This window comes from Denticeps clupeoides, chromosome 10 (assembly GCF_900700375.1).
Source record: "Denticeps clupeoides chromosome 10, fDenClu1.1, whole genome shotgun sequence".
Taxonomy (NCBI): domain Eukaryota; kingdom Metazoa; phylum Chordata; class Actinopteri; order Clupeiformes; family Denticipitidae; genus Denticeps; species Denticeps clupeoides.
In genome coordinates, this window is record NC_041716.1 from 18,989,579 (window position 1) to 19,008,391 (window position 18,813).

The window sequence follows — 18,813 nt, forward strand, 5'->3', positions numbered from 1 at the left end:
GACGCTACGGTTAAAGAGGTTTTACAAAATGTACCGCAGAGAAGTAAAAGGAATGTCCGGTATATATTAGAAAAAATGATGAAATCACAGGGGGTTGCTGCATGGGGTAAAGATGGCGAATTTGTTTTCAACGGTACGATCATTCCAGGATCTCACATTTTCGATTTGGTTAAGAACGTTACCACGTCCCAATCTATGAATCCTCATAGGAGACCCGAGGGGTGGCGTGAATTCCTGAGTGCTATAGCAATGTTGAACATACCTCTTTCTACGGTTCCAAACAGACGTGTTAAAGATGAGGTCAATTCATTTAAAAACATTAACAAGACTTTTACCACCCGTGATGATGATGGTGATTCAGAACCACCCGTGTTTTCATCGCCACGTTTAGATACAAGCGCATGGTTACATTTTTAAAAAGTGTATACAGTCTTGTTTAAAACGTGTTTGAACATGCGATGACAATAAACAAACTTGATGATACATATATTTGTTTTTCGACTCATTTATTTAGAATAAGATTTTTTCATAAACACCTCACCAGATTGTATACATTGAGAGTTTTTAAACATATCACAATTATAGACATGCGGGTGTAGTTTTTTCACAAATAGCGAGACCTTTTTATCATTTTTAGTCAAGTCGTTGGAATATTTAGATAAAACATCTTCATAGCTCAAACCCTTTGACATGTGGTAGAGAAAGAATACACAGTGTTCGCCGCACGTAACCGATGATAAATCCTGAACCTGTTTATTTGAAAATTGTACATTGTAACATGTAGTTTTTAGAAATTTATAAACGGTTGACGGAAACATCTTGCTGTCTGGCCTGTTTCCAAAACTGTCAAAAAAACAACCGACGCGGTCTTCAGTTATGTACACAGCTAACCAGTGTTCACCCGGTTGGTCCGAACTGTGTGTGTTAATTATCACAGATGCTGGTAATGTTGCCACAGGTCTTTTGGGTAATTGGTCGGACGGCAGTACGCCTAAAAAACACGTGTTTGTGGAGATTTTGTCCATAATATTTAATAGTTGTACGGTGTTCATTAATTCAGTAGTGGTCCACAAGAATCTGCCTGCGATTGGACACTTCAATCATGCTATCAAATATAGCGTAAACTATTAAATTGATAGTGTTTCGAAGCGGTTGTCTAAAACGCATTTCCAATCTGATGTTCCCTGATCTAATTAACGACATGTGTTGGCTGCATTCTTCGTCCGGCGTGAGGTTAAAAGCGTAGAGTGTGTAACCGTTCAAGAAATCCTCTCTGTCGATAGACAACGCCCGATTTTTTAGATGTCTGCCGGTTGATAACGCCAACTGATAAAACTCTCTTATAGCAGAACCTTCTATGTACTGTGGTTGAAACGGCTTGGCAGGGAATTGCTGTCCGTCCACATACACTGCTAGGAATTCTAAATCATAATGTTTGAATGCAAAAGGGTTTTTAGCATAAGATCCTGAAAATGCGTCATTATCAACCATCCCAATCACAATGGCTTTTGGTAGTGTCCCCAAAAACAGGTTTTCCTGATTAGCGACGCGTGTTCCGGCGGGCACTGAGAAATTTTTTAAGTATACCCTGTCGATAGGGTATTTAGCTGTTGCTGTGAGTAATGCCTGCGCGTGTCCCAACCTGACAGCTGGTGACACTGAAACCTTTTTAACAAACATGGACGCTGCCAGTATGTTAATTTTATAACCCAAATTGTCACTGCGCATTAAGCAAAATTCATCTTTAGCACGTGTTAATCGAATTTTTATATCAACGCCGTTCAACATGAGTTTTTCTTGAAAAAAGATATCGCTGTGTATGGGAGATAATAATTCAACAACGCTACTAGCATTAGTGAATGCGGCCCTCTTGTTCAACCCCCGGTTTGCTCCAGCCGGATCCGCAGTATCCATATGACCCGCAGTATCCTTGTAAAATAGGCCCGCTGAGAAAAGCGTTTCTAACGCATGACGGTCATAATTTATCAAACATTCAACAATACTTCTGTACGGGTAAGTATTTGAACTCTGTGAGATCAGCCGATCCCCCAGGGATACGTCGACCTGTGAAAATATTGTAGCTCCGGGGTAATTAACCAAGCCGACTGGTGCCCCCTCATCTACATCGGTGCCGTCCGGTTTAGTGATCTTGAGTCTTGTGTATAAAAGTGTATTGTTTAAATCAATATAGTCTTCACCGTTTCCAGCTATGAAAAACTCCAGGGGTGCCGAGTCAGTCAGTGCCGAGATAGGCGGCACTTCGATGTATGTACTTTTTTCTATAGACAACTGCGTCATGGGGACTGTAAACAAATCCAACTCTGACTTTACGCATTCATCGGACATCCCGTGTATTAACGCCATGACTAAAAGATGTTTTTTAAATTTCTTTTAGTCCGATACTCATGCATGCGTTGTTTACCCCTCGAGTTTCTTTTAGACACTGAGTTTTGTTTCTTCTTTACTTTGCTTTTCTTGCCATGTGTGATTCGTTTTACACCCGGTGGTTTGTGTTCATATCGCCTGTTCATTACCATCATACCTGAACCATCTTGTCCAACATCATTTTGTCTAGGTCTCATGACATTCGTTACTACATCGGTAACAATGTTCTTTGCCGCCGATTTTAGATGGGGTTTTGCTATAGCGAAACCTTTTTTCAATAGCGGTAGTGCCATTCGGAAAAGACCTCGGAAAATACCGCCAAGCCCTGCGCCGTACATGGAAGGGGCGCCATAAAAACCTGGAATCCCACCCCCAGCTTGGTTTTGATAATACGTCACATAACGATGAGGGTCTATCGTGTACGGATTAAAAGCCTTCATAGTTTCTCAAATTCTTTGAGATTGCTTCGTGGGTCTGAAGTGTAGTTTTGTAACCACCTTGCCGTACTTAAATGGTATGACACAATTCTGATCTGATTTCACTTCTACAGCTATATCGCTGATGTGTGATTTCGAAACACGTACGTAGTGCGCTCTGTCATACTTGACTGTGACAAACTCTTTGTTTTTCCCGGTTATATGTACACATCGTAGAAGGGGTACAAAATAGTCACCCACCGCCTGATATTCTATAAAGTCTGTATAGACAAAAAGGCTATATTCGCCACCATACAGGTCGGCCGGATATGATGCATATGCTCGACTCAACGGATCCACAGTAATGCTTGCGTCAAAAAATTCGTTATTCTTAAACCCTAAAATAATCCTAAGCTTGCCTGATATCGCTATGGTGACAGGTTTGTTCGAATAGACATAAACCTTATTAATAAGGTCATCATAACCAAATGTAACGCCGTGTACCCTGGTATAGCCGCTTATCTCTTTGACTATGTCTGTAATGCTTGTGTAATAACCTACGCGTATTGTAACATCCAATCTCTCCCCTGTTATATTATTAGTCAAAAAGATGATTTTGTCATCCTCTCCAAAAGTCGGCCATGATCGCGGGTACTGGAATTCAATCAGCGCTACTTCCCAATCGCCCTTTAAAATAATAGGTTTCGCGAGTTTGGTCCTATACTTTGATATGGTATTATCAGGATATACGCTCTGTGAGGCATTACACGGCAGGGTTACATAAAAGCCTTCGTCCCCCATGGCGTTGTTTTATCGTGAATGAAAGACTGATTCTGGAACAAACTATTTAAACATCTACTACGTCTTTTTCATCAACCCAAGAGTTAAATTTTTCAGGCCACCCCAACCACTTCACAAAGACCATGCGTCTTTTCCCCATGTTCTTCCTTTCCAAAATTTTCTCAACTTTAAACGGTTTATTACTGATTAGTTTGATCTTTTGCAATTCTTCTTCATAAAAGGTACCGTCTATTATATCGCCGTCATAATCTACCAATTTGTAGACCGGTGGATTACGCGGGATACATGCTGATATAGTAAAGAATTCATCTGTGAAGTTTTGTTCATATCCTTTTGTGAATGCACCTCTTGCTTTAGAAATTCTTACAACGTCGCCTGTTTTGTAATTGAACGTAACATTTTTCTGCTTCGCATCGTTCACACCGTACAATGACTGAAACACTCGTGCTTCATTTGTAGAGCAGACCTGTGCAGGTTTCATTTTAATGCTACGATGGTAGCTTGCATTGTATGATTTTATTAAATCAGGAAGTACGTCTATATACCTTTTAGAATTGACCGATGTCAGATATCGCCACATTCTACCCTTAATAGTCCTGTTAAAACGTTCGATAACGCTTGCCTTTAATTCGCTACCTGTGGCAAAATGGGTGATGCTGTGTTTTCTCATTAGATTTTGAAATCCTTTGTTGAAAAACTCCTTTCCTCGATCGGTCTGTAATTTTTGAGGTACTCGTCCTTCCTTTAGAATAGTTTCAAATGCTCTAGTCACCTCAGCTCCGGTCTTGTTTTTTAAAATACGAGCCCACGCATGTTTACTAAAAACATCTATACACGTTAACATGAATTTATAACCATCGTTTTCCTTTGAATACATAGACATGTCAACAAGATCTGCTTGGAATTGTTTGTCTATACCATACACCACGACTCTATTCCGCTTGTATTTTAAACGCGCTGGTTTGTGTAACGTGTATGCATCCTCCCCTGATAACCAGTCAGAAACCGTCTTATTAGACAACCTGACCCCTGTATTTTTAAACACGGCATCTTTTAACCTTGTTTTACCACCGAAGGAGCCCTCGCTGTCTGGCGTATAGTAGTATTTTTTTAAAAGGTCAGTCATGATGGTTGCTTCGTGAAATAATGACACATTCTATTTTGGTCACACATTATTTATTTTCAAATTATGCGTTGTCGAGGTAATGTAAAAATTTCACACATACGTCTAAATCTCTCTCAATAAGGTATAAACATTCATCATGACATTTTCAGATTTAACAAATCTTTTGACAGACTGAAACCCATGTTTACAGAACAGTCTTCTCACCCCAGCTCTTTAGCGCTTCATAAATTACATCAGCACTTTGTGAGTCAGCAAGTCTCTCAGTCATCTGATCCAGCCTCTGGAAAAAGAAAGGTTCATCTTCTAATTCGTAGGCCAGCGCCCCCACAGCACCGTTGATTTTCTGAGGATGTACATAGAGGCCGCTCGCTGTTAGAACGTTTGTGATGAGGTGGTGTGTCTCAGGCTGGAAAAGTCTCTGCTTTATCTTGTCCATGTTGGTAATGTAGAAATATCCCTCCGGCTCATAGAGACACGGGTGTTGGGTCTGACTCGGATGGTCCACCATGCATCCATAACAGGTTTCCCGCAGCAGTCGTACGATAATGTTTTGAAGGATTCTGCACACGCAAAACTTTATGGTTTTAAAAGCTTTTAGTGTGGAACTAGTCAATTCGTCGCCATCCCATGGGTTTGAGACATCGCCCACATGTGTCGCAGCAGGTGGTGGCTTCTCATCAGAGGTTTGCAACGACGGGTTGTCTACCAATGGTCCAGGCATGTATGTCAAATTCTGCAACCCCAGACTGTCACCCAGTTTGTCGATCCAACAACAGTCTTCAACAGCATCAGATGCACCATTCAGTCTAACAGCCATGACTTGACAGAACCTGTGATCACCCAGATTGTGTTAGGGGTCTGAGGTCCTGTTCTGCTTTTTAATGGTTAGCCGGTGTGGGGGGTGGTTCAGGGTGTGACGTGGCATTGTCACACTCCGCCTACCCATGAAAAAGACACACCCTGATTTCGTTGTATCCGGCCAAAATCTCGCTCCATTTAAACAATCTGTCAATCTTCTTGAAGACGTTGTGGAGTATGGCCACATCACACCACGGGTACATCACTTTCACATCCTTTGACGATCCATACACACGGCGTTCACAGTCAGGCACCACACGACTGACATTCTTACCACTACACACGTAAATGTAAGACTCTGATTTCTGCTCTTGACATCCACCACACATGTAGTAGTGGTTTTGATCCGTAGCACCGGTCCACGATATGTAGAAAGGCCCCGTATTTACATCTTCAATCTTTTTCCACCCGTTATTCTTGAACAAACACCAGTCTTCAGCATAAAACGACACACACAATTGGTCGTCCGGTGTATACTCCTGGTCCGTGTCCACCGAGTACAGTCTCACATGACGCTCCTTCTTGTCAAAAATATAACCGCCGACACGTCCATCGGATAACATCCATTCGTATTCTTCACAGCCACCAGGGTTCTGAAGAAAACTCACCAAGGATCGTGGCCTTCTCCTTTTTGGCGCAAATGGTGTATCACAAACTATCCTGTTTGTAACAGGCGTAGGCGTAATACGTCTCTTCATAGCTGCACCAAGTGGGCTCCCCATTGTAACAGAATCTGTTGTACTCTGTTCAGAGACATCCTACGCCTCTTTTATTACCCTATGCAACCATGGTAAACACACACACACACAACACATTAGCCATATGTATGGGTTGGGTTAGAGAAGGGTCAGGGAGAAGGGAAGGAGGTCATAAATTACGCGCTGGGTCCGATGGAGAAGGCAGAAAAGGGAGAAGGCCATAAATTACGCGCACAGTGTCCACTGTCCAGTGGAGAAGGGGAGAATGTAGAAGGGTAGATGGTCATAAATCACGCGCTTTTTCCTCATACAGATATGCCATCAATCATTTTTGACATAAAGTATATAATTACTACTACTCACAAGCTTCACTTGAGCTGCTGACCTGTCCCTCCTGCGCTAAATTGCACTTCCCACTGGTTCTGGCCATCAGCCTTTTTATCTGAGTTTCATGCAGCACTTTGGAAACATCCAGCTGGATGTGCCAGTCGACGGGCTGATCAAGCGTCATTCAGCGATGCCAGTTCCACGTCTTGTTCTCAAGTCGAAGTCAAAGTAAACCTTACTGTCATGTCCGCTATATACTGTACAGCATATAGAGATATGACATGATGAGGCTTCGGTTACATTAATGCAGAAAACAAATAGATATAATGGAATAAGAAAATAAATAAACTAGATGTTTTACTGATGCAGCTCTTGTAGAAGAAGTCCTGTAGCACAGGGAGAGAGGTTCTTTGGCAGCCACGCGGAGATACAGTTGGCCAGAAGGCTCTCTATGGTGCCCCTGTAGAACACGGTGAAGATGTGTGGAGGCAGGTTGGCTTAAAAAAATGCAGACTTTTTTGCTGATGGAGGTGGTGTTGGTGGTCCAGGTGAGGTCGTCTAAGATGTGATACTTGGTGCTGATTACAGTTTCTACCATGGAACAGTGGACGCTGAGTGGTGTGTGGGTTGGTGGGGTGAGTCTTCCTGAGACCTCTCTGACATGAAGTCTAGTATCCAGTTAAAGAGGGAGGTGAACAGTTTTGGGGGGATGATGGTGTTGAATGCTGAGCTAGAGCCCATAGGTCTCTTTAAAGAGGGTCTTTATTTCTTTATTTTTAACTAGTTTAATTTAAATGCAATTATCTTCATTTTTGCTCATCATCTAACAGTGGTTTGTCCACATGTGTCACATGTGTGAAAGACAACACACATTTAAAGATTTAAATTTTTTCCTTATTTAGATGTTATGTCTTCCACAAACAAGAGACAAGGAAAGCACCAGCTCCAGACTGCGTCTCCTCTTCCTCCTTCAAAACCTTTGCTGACCAGCTGAATCCAGGTTTTGCACATGGACTGTCCTCAGGGATGAGTCCTCTCCCCACAGCGTTCCAGGACCGGCTCCAGAACTACTGAAATGGGTCACTTTAAAAGAATTACACAGATACAAGAAACAGTATGAATCATCTTCGAAGGTAAATCATGCTGGATTAGGGAGTAGCCTCATGTAATGCATGTAAACAGGAAGTGTTTTTTAAATTGCGTATTAAACACTAGCAAACAGCCACTCTGAAAACAGACTCCACAGGGAGTTGAACCCCGCCCTGATCATGAAGGTCAGGTGTGCCACCACCGGAGCCTTTTTTTTTTTGGGCTTTTTTTCTTCTTATACTGTTAATTGTTAAAGAAACTATGTACAAGTATGAGGCACCGCCTAGACCATATTTGAAGAAAAGTGAGGTTTGTATGTGCGAAGTGTGCATGAAGATGCATGAGGAATATATGGCATATATGCGAGGTTTGCATGTTGATGCGTCAGGAATATATGCCGTATGTGTGAGGTTTTTATGTAGATGTGTGAGGAATATATGGTGTATGTGCGAGGTTTGTATGTAGATTCGTCAGGAATATATGGTGTATGTGCGAGGTTTCCATGTAGATGTGTGAGAAAAGGTAGTGTATGTGCGAGGTTTTATTGATAAATGACCGAGGGGGCGCCTCATATACAAGCAATTTACAGGTTAAATTAATTCCAATTCATGTCCAATTCATCTCCAATTGGCCTAGTTGTTTTGTGGGGGAAACCGGAGAACCCGGAGAAAACCCACGCTGGCACGGGGAGATACAGGCAATTCTCCACACAGAAGGAAAATTCCTTGCTGCGAAACAAGGTGCTAACCACAATGTCACCGTGTCGCCCGTTACTAAATACTTACCTTAATACTTACCTGTACTAGTGATCACTATTGGTGTTGCTAGTGTTACTAATAGTGGAACTAGTAAGGTGGAAGGAGGAAGCACATCTCCGTAGCCAGGTCCCAGATGCCAGGAATGGAGTTCAGCTCCTCGACAACGTCTTCGGGAAGACCAATCTCCTGGGATTCCTGTGGACTGTCTGCTGCTGGGTCGCTGTTCATCATTTCTTCCTCCATCTGGTCCTGAAGTGCAGTTCTTCGCGCCACCTCTCTGTAGTAGGGCTCCTGAAGATGGTGACGCACCTGAAGAATCCAGCGCTCCTCTTCGCTCTCAGATGTGCTGGTGGAGGGCTGATGAGCGCTGGTGACGGAGGTGACTGGAACCACACTGGGCAGAGGTGTGGCAAGACCATCCTGTTGCCTGCTGCATGGAGGCAGGAAGCCCATCTCCACAGCCAGGTCCTGGATGCCAGGAATGGAGCTCAGCTCCATTACAGCGTCCTCAGGAAGTCTGATCTCCTGATTGACTTCCTGATTGGGTGCCTGTGGAGCAACCTGCACCTGCTGCATACAGGGCCTGCTCCACGGCAGAGCTGGAGGGGAGTTGGTGACCCTCACACATGCCCACGGTATACCTGAGTAGTACAGTGTCATAAATATACTGAGATTTTTAACTTTTTTTTTAACATTGACATTTTTTTTTTATTTTACTGACTTTGATACCTTAAATTTTAATATATGTTTATACTGGATTTACAGTGGGCTACACCTCTGGGGTTTTTCTTTTTTTAATCTTTAAATTGATCTTGAGTGATCAAAAACTCACAACAAACCTCGGAGAAATTAGTAGAATACTAAAAACACAGTGTTATTTCTTAATGTCTTACCAGTGTGAACTGCTACTCTTGGGAGGATCTTACGCGGTGGCCTCCTGGTGACTGTTGGCTCCTTGGGCTTCTTCCGAGGCCGGCCCATCCTTCTCTTAAAAAATTCTCTCTCTCCGTCTCCTGAAAAGAAAGCTGTACAGGTAATAAATGTTGCTAAGCTAAATGATGCTAAGCTAATTGCTCAACCAGAAACTACAAACTAATTTAGTTATCAAGTCTAAAAACTAAAAATACTTAATAACAGCACTAAAATTGTAAAAGTAGTTAGCCTTTAAAAAGGCTTTTGGGGTGAAAAGTTCCTTTTTTTCTGAAGAAATCAAGAGTACAGAAAAAGCCACTGTCACTTTCTGTCACTTAGCAACAGTCTGTTATAAACATACCTTCATATGTAACAGCACTGAGCAGCCAATCAGGAGCCACATATTTAAATGAATATTTTTTTAAACAAAAAAGCCTCAATTGTATTTTTTTTAATTATTTTATTACATTTAGAGGTTGCATATTTTCAGTCTTGAATTATCTTTAAAATGTTTTAATGTTTAATAGAGGAAAAGTACAAATTTAGGAATTCTGAATTGCAATGATTTCTTCTGTCCACTAGAAGGTGGTAAAGGTCAGAACTATTAGGCACCTTAAGGTGAAAAAAATCATTCACAGAAAAAAACTGTTGAACATTTAAACACTTAACAATCACAGTTTAAAAAGCCCATACCTTGCCCTGCTTAAGGAGACAGAATCGTCCCCATGAAGATGCTCTCACTGCAGCGAGTCTGGAGTTTCATCAGTAAAACTTCCAGTTTATTTACTTTCTATTTCATTGGCTTTGTGTCTTTTATGAGTTATTTTGCATACTGGGTCTTTTGCAGTGTGCTTTTTTACTGTAGGAGGGGAAGATGATATAAATTGGGTGTTTACACTTTTTTTTAAAGAAATACCTTAAAAAGAGCCAGAAGTCAGGATTGCATAGAGAAGGTTCACCTTGCGTTGTTGCAGCAGCACTCTGGACAAGGTCAGCTGCCTCCTTCTGTTAGAATATTGTGGACCAATGCAACCTCTGCATGGCCGAGGTAAGAGTTGTGTTCCAGCTGAAAACAATGCGAGCCACAGAAAGGGTTTGCCTTCTATATTTTCATTTATTACAGCACAGCGATTAAAGCACAGTGTTGTGAATTCTCCCTGTTTGGGATTTTAGTTATGACTGTTGGGACGTTTCCGCTCAGGACTTTTATAAGGACACTTCATCCGGTTTAGACAGCTGTTGGACTTAAATAAACTTTATTGAATACAAAAACAAACATAGTAGGTATAAAGGCAATATTATTATATGACAGCCAGCACAATAAAATATATAGCAAAGAAATAAATAAACAGTATGGTTTTAAAAAATTTAAAAAAAAAAACTGACCATTTTCTGTTCTTGTATTTGAAACGATGTCTCAAAACCAGCGATTGACATCAGAAGGGTAGATGTCAGATAAAGTTCTGAAATTCACCTCTTTGGCTTTTGGGGGAACTGGGCATTTTAAAATATCAAGTTTGATTTTTCATACTTCATCTGATCTTAATTTGCGATGAATGCCACCCCTAGATTATTATAACAGAATTAAGAAGTTTTTTAAGTTAGAAGAACATTAGATCATCTGTGTCTGTGTTGCATGTTGATTTTGTGAAGTCACACGTTTTTTTTTAATTGTGTTAATTTAATCGGCAGATTTGTATGAATGGTTCTGGTCCATGCGTGTCTCAGTCTTTACTCCCTCTGCAGTTCTCTGTAGTCCAGACACAACTCCCTGCCATCTTGGTCATCTAGTGTTAGTTAGCGCCTCTTTTCCCCCTCGCTCATCCACCTCGGTCTTATCCTGAACTCACACATACACAAAGCGTACAAACTGTTATCTTGGATAAAATACCCGTCTAAGCAGAAAAGAGATGCCTCCTGTACTTTACCTTTAGGTAAAAAAGTAAATCGGCAAACCTTCTTGATGAAAAATATTTCAACGTTATTCAGGTGGGTTCTCATTTCACTTTGCTGAATTGTTGCTGTTCTGCCTTTCTCAGTTCAGACATTACAGACCTGCCTTTCTCCAGCGGCGTAGTCTGGATAACCGGCCTCATACTTAGATCGCCGTTTCTGGTGCAGCAGACACAAAACAGCAGTTTATGTGGAAATATCATAAAACCAACAGTAGGCGAGAACATGGTGCTGCACAGTAGGATTGTAATCTGTCCTTTCTGTAAATTCTCATTCTGTAACGTTTGCACTAGACTTTCAATTAAGAGGATCATAATTCTCTCAAATGATCATCCTTTTGTCAATTGATCATCCTTTTTCCCCTTCCCTTGCCCTCTATAATATGGATAGCAGTTCTGATGAGTAGTTTCTCTGCCATGATCTGTATTATGCTCTGACATTGGATTATCTGATGTTTGGAGGGAGTTTCACCCCACCGGCCTAGATTTCACTTTTTTATATGAATCATATAAAATTTACACTATAATTATATCTTTATTCCATCATTGAAACTTTCTCTGGCTCTGTCATGTCATGTGATCATGCTCCCCTGTAACTGATTAATTCATTCTCTCTCATAAATCTATCTCATACTTAAATTTTTATAATTTAGGATCTTTTATTCTATTAATTCCTCATCGATTTTTAATCCCATGATCCTTTGGGAACCTGTAAGGCTTTTTCCAAGAAGGGTCTGGCTGCAGCCACTGTGGAGCTCCACAGTAAGCGGAAACATGTGACCACCACAGTAGGCGGAAACACGTCACCTGCACAGTAGGCGGCAAGGTTGGTACAGAGTCGTTCATATACAAATGCGCTGTTAGTAATTTAATAAACTGATCATGTCGGCACTTTGTATACATTACAACATGGAAATATTTAAAACGAAGGTCTTTTTAAAAACTTTTTATCGTGCTCCATGGCAGGCAAACACACAGACATGTTTATTTCTTTGCCTTGGTCTCTAAAACACATTTTGTATTAGAATATGATTTATTGTTGGTATATAGTAGTCAGTTTTTAAACAAATTCACTATCATCAATGTACATTGTTCCATTTACTGCATATTTCACTTTATTCATGTCTCTTTATTCATTGTAAAGTACTTCACAAAGAGATTTGTGAAGAGATTTGCCTAGCATCCTGCTCGCCAACGTCCAGTCACTGGAGAACAAGCTTGATGACCTCAGGGCCAGGCTAAAGTTCCAGAGAGACATCTGGGACTGCAACCTCCTCTGCTTCACCGAGACATGGCTGAACCCAGGGGTGCCGGGCCACGCCATGCAGCTGGCCGAGTTCTTCTCGGTCCACCACATGGAAATAACACGCGGGAGGCGGGGATGACACAGGGAGGCGGCGTGTGTTTGATGGTAAATAACAGCTGGTGCAACAGCGTTGTCCCTCTCACACACTCGTGCTCAGTGAATCTGGAACTATTGTCCATCAAATATCGTCCCTTTTACCTTCCTCGGGAGTTCACATCAGTCATCATCAGCGCCGCTTACATCCCACCGAAAGGGGACACGTCCACTGCCTTATGCGAACTGCAGGAGGCGCTCACACAGCACCAAACACAGCACCGGGACGCTGTGCTTATTGTGGCAGGAGAGTTTAAAAATGCCAGCCTCAAACACGCAGCACCTAACTTTCATCAGCACGTTACCTGCCCCACCAGGGGCAAAAGGACACTGGACCATTGTTACACGACAATAAAGCATGGATACAGGGCACAATCTCGTCCACCGTTTGGAAAATCCGACCACGCCGCCATCTTCCTCATGCCTAAATACAAACAGGCTTAAACAGGATGTTCCGGTTCAGATAATGTCATCTCCCATCTCCTCCACACAGCACTCACCCACCTGGACACTCGCAAGGGAAATTATGTTAAAATGTTTTTCATTGACTACAGTTCAGCATTTAACACGTTAAACCCTTCCACACTCACCACCAAGCTGGAGCACCTGGGACTCAGCTCATCTCTCTGTCAGTGGATCTCCAACTTCCTAACCGGGAGACCACAGGCAGTAAGGATGGGCGGACATGTCTCAGCCTCCATCACTTTCAGCACTGCTGTACTCCCCGTACACATGCGACTGTACAGCCACTACTAACTCCACCACCATCATCAAGCCTGATCTCTGACAACGACGAGACGACCTACCTGGAGGAGGTTGGAAATCTGGTGAACTGGTGCCAGAGGAACAATCTCCACCTGAACATCAGCAAGATAAAGGAGTTAATAGTGGACTTCAGTACAAAGCAGGAGAGGACCTACCAGACCCCTGTCATCAACAGGAGCCCAGTGGAGAGAGTGGACAGCTTCTGTTACCTTGGTATCTACATCACGCAGGACCTGTCATGGTCCTGTCACATTAACACCGTGGTGAAAAAGGCCCGGCAGCATCTCTACCACCTCAACCTGGTTCGGGAACAGCACCATGCAGGACAGGCGAGCCCTACAGAGGGTGGTTCGATTAGCCGAACGCATCATCCGTACCAAACTCCCTGACCTTCAATCCATCTACAGAAAACTGTGCTGTACCGGGGCCAGGAAGATAGTGAAGGACCTCAACCACCCCAACAATGGACTCTTCTCTCTGCTGCGATCAGGGAAGCGCTTTCGCTCCCTGAAGTCCAACACAGAGAGAATGAGGAGGAGCTTCCTCCCACAGGCTATACAAGCTCTCAACAATATTAACAACACTACATAGAACTCTAATACACTCCAGCACTTTCACTTTCAATCACTCTGGACTCTGCACAATCTCAGCTCTTTTTTTTTATCTTATACATTGTCTTTCACTCATTTGCACACCTTCACCCTGTTATACATATTTTATGTTAAAGACGTAAAAGTGTAATATATGGTTATGTTTGCAATATTTGCATATTGGTTCATTGTATACTTGCAACATTTGCAATACTGTGGTCTGTAGTAGTCTCAAAAAGCATTTCACTGCATATCATACCGTGTATGACTATGTATGTGACAAATAAAATTTGAATTTGATCATGATGATGTCTGTTAACTCACGGATGTAATTGTCTTGGGAAAAGGAATCTTGCCATGAAGATCGTCCCAGGGCAGTGGTCAGACAAAAGTGGCTTTGAGTTGAAGATAAGATAAGAAGAACTTTATTTATCCCGAGGGAAATTCTTTTGTCAACAACATGCTCAATGCAGAAGGAAAAACAAGAGGAATAAATTATATTTACAAAAAAAAGTACAATAGAGCAAATATCAAAAATAGCTTAAGGCTCAATAACAATAATGATATTACTATATCCAGTGAAATGCCCGAGATAGTGCTAAGTGACATAATGATTATGCAATGAGTAAAAGTAAGAGGGAGAAGCAGCAGCAGCATGTGCAGGGGGGTAAAACAAACATTCAAAGACATACAGGTGAGTGGTATTGCACATCTGAGTGAGAAACATTTGTGTTTGAATAGCCCTGAAAAATCACCTACTGAGCAAGGACGAGTTATACAATCTGAAAGCTCCAGGTAGGATGGATTTCCTGTGGCGGTCGGTTCTGCATTTAGCGGCTATGAGTCTTTTTCTTCTTGTGCTCCAATGGGCCATTATGGAGGCATGCATGGGTTGAGAGGGATTGTCCATGATACCGAGAAGCTTTTTCAACATTCTCCTCTCATACACATCCGTCAGGGTCTCCAGTCTGACACCCAGGACAGAACCAGCCTTTTTAATCAGCTTGTTCAGCCTGTTTGCATCAGCTGTCTTCACCCCACTGCCCCAGCTCACAGCTGCAAAGAGCACAGCACTCTCTACCACAGAGTGATAGAACATGGTCAGCATTTTCCTACTGACATTGAAAGACCTGAGCCTCCTCAGTAGGAAAAGCCGACTCTGCCCTTTCTTGAAAACTGCGTTGGTGTTTTTGGACCAATCCAGTTTGCAGTCAATGTGTACCCCCAGGTACCGGTAGTCTTCGACTACCTCCACGTCAGATCCTCTGATTGTGACGGGGGTGGAAGGAGGAGCATGCTTCCTAAAGTCCACGATCATCTCCTTTGTTTTTGTGATGTTAAGCTGTAGATGGTTTAGCTCACACCACTCGACAAAGCTGTCCACCACCTTCCTGTATTCCTCCTCCTGTCCGTCTCTGATACAGGCAGAATCATCAGAGAATTTCTGCAGGTGACATGACTGAGACTTGACCTGAAGTCAGACGTGTAGAGGGTGAAGAGGAAGGGTGATAGTACAGTCTCTTGCGGCGCCCCCGTGCTGCTCAAGAGCGAGCGGCAGCTCTTCAGCCGGACATGCTGTGGTCAATATGTTAAGTAGTCTGTAATCCAAGCTACCAGTGGGGCGTCTACCTGCATTTCAGTGAGCTTATTCCCCGGCAGTGATGGTCTGATCATGTTAAAAGCACTAGAGAAGTTAAAAAACATGACCCTCACAGTGTTCCCAACAGTGTCCAAGTGAGAATGAGTCTGGTCCAGCAGGTAGATGATGGCATCCTCCACGCCAATACAAGATCTATAAGCAAACTGTAGGGGGTCCATCCACGGCTCCACAGTCAGACGCAGCAGTTTCAGGATGAGTCTCTCCAGCGTCTTCATGAAGTGTGACAACGGGTTGGTCTTTTTGGGCACAGGAACTAAGCATGATGTCTTCCAGAGTGACGGGACCCTCTGTAGTTTCAGGCTTGTGTTAAAGATCCGCTCCTTCCGCACCACTCTCAGCTGTTCTTTGTCTTCGTTTCTGAAGGCTCTCTTTTTCTTGTTCAGTGTAGCTTTGATGTCTTTAGTTACCCAGCGTTTATTGTTGGGGAAGCAGTGAATGTTTTTTTGGGGAACAACAGTGTCCACACAGAAGTTGATATAATCCGTAACACAGCTTGTCAGTTCGTCAATATTGTCCCCATGAGGGTTACAGAGAACATCCCAATGCCTCAAAAAAAAAAAGTGAGGTGATTGTCACATGTGATACACAGCAGCACAGCACACGGGCACACAGTGAAATTTGTCCTCTGCATTTAACCCATCACCCTGAGTGAGCAGTGGGCAGCTATGACAGGCGCCCGGGGAGCAGTGCGTGGGGACGGTGCTTTGCCCAGTGACACCTCAGTGGCACCTTGGCAGCATCCCTGCAGGGTCTCCTCTGTCTCCCGTGTCCCTCTTGTAACAGTTTTTGTGACAGCAGGTTGTCTCTGGATGACAGGTTTGTAACAGGGCCGGAGGTGGACAAGATTGTGGTCAGCCCTGTCCAGGGGAGGGAGAGGGATGGAGGTGTACGCCTCCACAGTATTGGCGTACAACAGTATTTATTGTCTCTGGTTTTGCAATTTACGTATTTTTTGAACGTGGGTAGAACAGTGGAGAGGTTTGTGTGGTTGAAGTCGCCCGTTATAGCCACAAGCGCAGACGGCTTTCGATTCAGGAGGTCTGCTGTTATTATGCAGCCATGTCTCCGTAAAGCACGTGACACTGCATTCACGGAAAACTTTCTCTGTCCTTGTTAGCGTCGCAAGCTCGTCCATCTTTTTCACCAGCGATCTGACGTTGCCCGTCACTACTGACGGGAGAGCAGGACGAAATCTTCTCTTCTTGAGACGTCGTGCTTTCTCGGCTCTGCAGCCGCCTGTGGATGGAGTTTAAACTAAAGAAAAATATAATTAAGCAGTAAAAATAAAATAAATTTAAAAAAAAAGAAAGAGGACAGTCACTTAAGAAAAACAGAGAGCACGCTAGACAGGCTACCGTCCGGGATGGCGCCGGAAGGTACGTAATGGTGTGAGTGTATGGTGAATTACATGAATTAATTTTATTAATTAAGCTTTATTTTCACTGTAATAAAGGGTTTTCCGAGTCAAGACTTTGGAATTGACTGTAGGATCTTCATGCTAATGGTGATTTTTCAGTTATTCAGTTTACCTTGAGATTCATACAAAAGTTAAATTAAGCACCAAAACAGTCTGCTCTCTACGTGGCACTGGATGCATCATTTGATTATACCATAGTAAGTATCCTATTTAATTTGAGAGCAACGGAGTCTTAAATCTTTTGAACGTTGTTAAATATGGTTCATATTGATATTTTACAGTCAGACATGCCATACTTGCGGAAATGGTGGTGCTTGCTGTTGATGGAGAACTTTGATCTCAGGAGGTAATTATATTTTGGCTTCTGTAATACTTCTGTACTCCAGGTTTAGACACATTAACAATATCAACATTTTCTAGCAAGCTATGGCAAGCTTTTTGCACACTGGACAGAGGACTTGATTCAATGCCAGTGGTAGGAGGCCTGCCAAACTAAATTTCAAAAGGGCTGAGGTTAGTGCGGTCATGCTTCTGCATGCGCATAGCTGTCAGGACCAGGGGAAGAGCCTCTGTCCATCGTAGTCCTCTCGATTCACAGCATTTCATTAGTTTGCTTTTCAGGGTGCCAACGCACCCCCAGACTGTGGATGGTATGCACAGTGTGTTTCAACTTGAACCCCAACATGGCACTTAGTTCATTTAAGGCCTCATTAACTAAATGTATCCCATTGTCGCTTGAAACGATGATGCTAGAGATGATTTAATTGATTAAAGCCTTTGCTACTTCTCCACCCGTGGCACCCTTCGCAGGAAACACCTCCACCAATTTAGAGAACATGTTACACAGCGCAGCACATGGTGACACAATGAAATGTGTCCTTTGCTTTGAACCATCACACTTAGTGAGCAATGGGCAGCCATGAAAGGCACCCTGGGAGCAGTGTGTGGGGACGGTGCTTTGCTCAGTTGCACATCAGTGTCACCTTGGCGGTTTGGGATTCAAACTGGCAACCTTATGATTCCGGGGCCTGTAACTCCCAGGTCCGCTTCCTTACCCGCTAAGCCCCCAATGCGGGGAAGATGATGAATATTAAGGTGGAACTTATAACAATAACTGATCATTTATAATTTAGTGCATTTGTCAAGTTAATACAGTTGTTGAGTTGTTTGCCTGTAGGTGACAGTGTAGTTCCTCGTTAAGGTTTTTGTCATCGAGGAATGTTCTTTTTCCATGTTTTGCTTTTTTTTATTAAGTAAAAGCGATGAAGAAACAGAAGAGCAGCTTTACACCTTTTTTGTAATCACATTTGTAATCACAATCATAAAGCAGTCTGGTGTGGACATTTTTTCTTTTTGGCCAGGAGTTTGCAGTTGTGCTTAACAATGCCACCCATAGATGTTTTTTTGTTTTTTTGTTAGAAGAGAATAAAGAAGTCTAAGATCAGCAGAATTTTTCTAAAGTACAAGGAGATTAGATAATTTGTGTGTGTGTGTGTGTGTTTCATGTTGATTTCTTTGAATGTGTGTTAATTTACTCACCTGATATGTAAAAATGGTTCTGGCCCATGCGTGTCTCAGTCTACATTCCCTCTGCATGATGACAGTGGATTTCAGGGTACGTCCATAAACACTGCTCCACCTCACCATATCAGACAAACCA